General features: G+C 35.4%; 1 non-coding gene across 1 annotated transcript; it reads right to left on the reverse strand.

The window, feature by feature from the left end:
• Window positions 1–1,924: 1,924 nt before the first annotated feature.
• Window positions 1,925–1,998, reverse strand: TRNAN-GUU (transfer RNA asparagine (anticodon GUU)). The gene has a single exon. It is a non-coding gene; the product is annotated as a tRNA-Asn (tRNA).
• Window positions 1,999–5,000: the final 3,002 nt, after the last annotated feature.

A 5,000-nucleotide genomic window follows, 5' to 3' on the forward strand; every position in this document is an offset into this window, starting at 1 on the left:
TTGACATGTTGACTTCTCTACCTAAAAATCCCCAAAACTTGATTAATAGAATATTCTCGTCCCTGGGTGGGATTGAACCACCAACATTCCAGTTAACAGCCGAACGCGCTAACCAATTGCGCCACAGAAACCCTATATGAGACATAAACAAACAACAGCTAAGAAACATTGATCTGGAAAGTTTCCATGCCAAAGTTTATAAAGTCTCTAATCTGGACAGTTATTTTAGGATTTTTCGTTAATAAAAAGGAACACATTGCCATGTTCTTGTGATGAATCAACCCTTCTTGAGTTCTAAGCACTTCCATGAGCAGCAGAGTGGCGCAGCGGAAGCGTGCTGGGCCCATAACCCAGAGGTCGATGGATCGAAACCATCCTGTGCTATTTTCATTTATCAAATCTAAAATTGGGATTGATATTTTGACTTTTTTGGTCTTTGCTTATAGTAGAAAATCCATTATCATCTTAACTCATTTTAATCGTATTTTGACAGAAGTACTGTAGCAAAAAATCCACATAATGTCTTTAATTTACCCTATTACTTCTATGGTTATTGAGAAAAACAAACTACATTGACTCCAGAAGAGCAAATCAGGTGATCTAACAAGTAATTTATCAAAATCATCTTTCCAGCTTACACTTTGGTGATGCAATAAGACAATGATTTTGTAAGAAAAATCTTCACACTTCAAAAAGTTTTTCTTAATTCCTTACCTTTGTACTGATAAGATAACACCTGGTTTTAACATAACACAGGCTTCCACTTAAAAATGCTGATAGGTTGCATTCTGCTGATTAGATATCACCAGGAACAACATTAACCTTCAGGTATTTTCTAAATGTTGAATAAATTGGCTTAAATCAAATTAAACTCACTTTAGAGATAATTGTTTCAGAGAAAGTCTTGAACCCTTCCTTAAAATAGGTAGTTTGACATGTTGACTTCTCTACCTAAAAATCCCCAAAACTTGATTAATAGAATATTCTCGTCCCTGGGTGGGATTGAACCACCAACATTCCAGTTAACAGCCGAACGCGCTAACCAATTGCGCCACAGAAACCCTATATGAGACATAAACAAACAACAGCTAAGAAACATTGATCTGGAAAGTTTCCATGCCAAAGTTTATAAAGTCTCTAATCTGGACAGTTCTGTTAGGATTTTTCGTTAATTAAAAGGAACACATTGCCATGTTCTTGTGATGAATCAACCCTTCTTGAGTTCTAAGCACTTCCATGAGCAGCAGAGTGGCGCAGCGGAAGCGTGCTGGGCCCATAACCCAGAGGTCGATGGATCGAAATCATCCTCTGCTATGTGCTATTTTCATTTATCAAATCTAAAATTGGGAGTGCTATTTTGACTTTTTTGGTCTTTGCTTATAGTAGAAAATCCATTATCATCTTAACTCATTTTAATCGTATTTTGACAGAAGTGCTGTAGCAAAAAATCCACATAATGTCTTTAATTTACCCTATTACTTCTATGGTTATTGAGAAAAACAAACTACATTGACTCCAGAAAAGCAAATCAAGTGATCTAACAAGTAATTTATCAAAATCATCTTTCCAGCTTACACTTTGGTGATGCAATAAGACAATGATTTTGTAAGAAAAATCTTCACACTTCAAAAAGTTTTTCTTAATTCCTTACCTTTGTACTGATAAGATAACACCTGGTTTTAACATAACACAGGCTTCCACTTAAAAATGCTGATAGGTTGCATTCTGCTGATTAGATATCACCAGGAACAACATTAACCTTCAGGTATTTTCTAAATGTTGAATAAATTGGCTTAAATCAAATTAAACTCACTTTAGAGATAATTGTTTCAGAGAAAGTCTTGAACCCTACCATAAAATAGGTAGTTAGACATGTTGACTTCTCTACCTAAAATTCCCCAAAATTTGACTAATAGAAGATTCTCGTCCCTGGGTGGGATTGAACCACCAACCTTCCGGTTAACAGCCGAACACGCTGACCAATTGCGCCACAGAGACCCTATATGAGACATAAACAAACAACTGCTAAAAAAGATTGATCTGGAAAGTTTCCTTGCCAAAGTTTATAAAGTCTCTAATCTGGACAGTTATTTTAGGATTTTTCGTTAATTAAAAGGAACACATTGCCATGTTCTTGTGATGAATTAAACCTTCTTGAGTTCTAAGCACTTCCATGAGCAGCAGAGTGGCGCAGCAGAAGCTTGCTGGGCCCATAACCCAGAGGTCGATGGATCGAAACCATCCTCTGCTATGTGCTATATTGATTTATCAAATCTAAAATTGGGATTGCTATTTTGACTTTTTTGGTCTTTGCTTATAGTAGAAAATCCATTATCATCTTAACTCATTTTAATCATATTTTGACAGAAGTGCTGTAGCAAAAAATCCACTTAATGTCTTTACTTTACCCTATTACTTCTATGGTTATTGAGAAAAACAAACTACATTGACTCCAGAAGAGCAAATCATGTGTTCTAACAAGTAATTTATCAAAATCATCTTTCCAGCTTACACTTTGGTGATGCAATAAGACAATGATTTTGTAAGAAAAATCTTCAAACTTCAAAAAGTTTTTCTTAATTCCTTACCTTTGTACTGATAAGATAAGACCTGGTTTTAACATAACACAGGCTTTCACTTAAAAATGCTGCTAGGTTGCATTCTGCTGATTAGATATCACCAGGAACAACATTAACCTTCAGGTATTTTCTAAATGTTGAATAAATTGGCTTAAATCAAATTAAACTCACTTTAGAGATAATTGTTTCAGAGAAAGTCTTGAACCCTACCATAAAATAGGTAGTTTGACATGTTGACTTCTCTACCTAAAATTCCCCAAAATTTGACTAATAGAAGATTCTCGTCCCTGGGTGGGATTGAACCACCAACCTTCCGGTTAACAGCCGAACGTGCTAAACAATTGCGCCACAGAGACACTATGTGATACATAAACAAACAACACCTAAGAAAGATTGATCTGGAAAGTTTCCTTGCCAAAGTTTATAAAGTCTCTAATCTGGACAGTTATTTTAGGATTTTTCGTTAATTAAAAGGAACATATTGCCATGTTCTTGAGATGAATCAACCCTTCTTGAGATCTAAGCACTTCCATGAGCAGCAGAGTGGCGCAGCGGAAGCGTGCTGGGCCCATAACCCAGAGGTCGATGGATCGAAACTCTGCTATGTGCTGTTTTCATTTATCAAATCTAAAATTGGGATTGCTATTTTGACTTTTTTGGTCTTTGCTTATAGTAGAAAATCCATTATCATCTTAACTCATTTTAATCGTATTTTGACAGAAGTGCTGTAGCAAAAAACCCACATAATGTCTTTACTTTACCCTATTACTTCTATGGTTATTGAGAAAAACAAACTACATTGACTCCAGAAGAGCAAATCAGGTGTTCTAACAAGTAATTTATCAAAATCATCTTTCCAGCTTACACTTTGGTGATGCAATAAGACAATGATTTTGTAAGAAAAATCTTCAAACTTCAAAAAGTTTTTCTTAATTCCTTACCTTTGTACTGATAAGATAACACCTGGTTATAACATAACACAGGCTTTCACTTAAAAATGCTGCTAGGTTGCATTCTGCTGATTAGATATCACCAGGAACAACATTAACCTTCAGGTATTTTCTAAATGTTGAATAAATTGGCTTAAATCAAATTAAACTCACTTTAGAGATAATTGTTTCAGAGAAAGTCTTGAACCCTTCCTTAAAATAGGTAGTTTGACATGTTGACTTCTCTACCTAAAAATCCCCAAAACTTGATTAATAGAATATTCTCGTCCCTGGTTGGGATTGAACCACCAACATTCCAGTAAACAGCCGAACACGCTAACCAATTGCGCCACAGAAACCCTATATGAGACATAAACAAACAACAGCTAAGAAACATTGATCTGGAAAGTTTCCATGCCAAAGTTTATAAAGTCTCTAATCTGGACAGTTATTTTAGGATTTTTCGTAAATTAAAAGGAACACATTGCCATGTTCTTGTGATGAATCAACCCTTCTTGAGTTCTAAGCACTTCCATGAGCAGCAGAGTGGTGCAGCGGAAGCGTGCTGGGCCCATAACCCAGAGGTCGATGGATCGAAACCATCCTCTGCTATGTGCTATTTTCATTTATCAAATCTAAAATTGGGATTGCTATTTTGACTTTTTTGGTCTTTGCTTATAGTAGAAAATCCATTATCATCTTAACTCATTTTAATCGTATTTTGACAGAAGTGCTGTAGCAAAAAATCCACATAATGTCTTTAATTTACCCTATTACTTCTATGGTTATTGAGAAAAACAAACTACATTGACTCCAGAAGAGCAAATCAGGTGATCTAACAAGTAATTTATCAAAATCATATTTCCAGCTTACACTTTGGTGATTCAATAAGACAATGATTTTGTAAGAAAAATCTTCACACTTCAAAAAGTTTTTCTTAATTCCTTACCTTGTACTGATAAGATAACACCTGGTTATAACATAACAAAGGCTTTCACTTAAAAATGCTGCTAGGTTGCATTCTGCTGATTAGATATCACCAGGAACAACATTAACCTTCAGGTATTTTCTAAATGTTGAATAAATTGGCTTAAATCAAATTAAACTCACTTTAGAGATAATTGTTTCAGAGAAAGTCTTGAACCCTTCCTTAAAATAGGTAGTTTGACATGTTGACTTCTCTACCTAAAAATCCCCAAAACTTGATTAATAGAATATTCTCGTCCCTGGGTGGGATTGAACCACCAACATTCCAGTTAACAGCCGAACGCGCTAACCAATTGCGCCACAGAAACCCTATATGAGACATAAACAAACAACAGCTAAGAAACATTGATCTGGAAAGTTTCCTTGCCAAAGTTTATAAAGTCTCTAATCTGGACAGTTATTTTAGGATTTTTCGTTAATTAAAAGGAACACATTGCCATGTTCTTGTGATGAATCAACCCTTCTTGAGTTCTAAGCACTTCCATGAGCAGCAGAGTGGCGCAGC

The sequence above is a fragment of the Taudactylus pleione genome, unplaced genomic scaffold, assembly GCF_031769625.1.
Source record: "Taudactylus pleione unplaced genomic scaffold, aTauple2 ptg000134l, whole genome shotgun sequence".
Classification (NCBI taxonomy): Eukaryota; Metazoa; Chordata; class Amphibia; order Anura; family Myobatrachidae; genus Taudactylus; species Taudactylus pleione.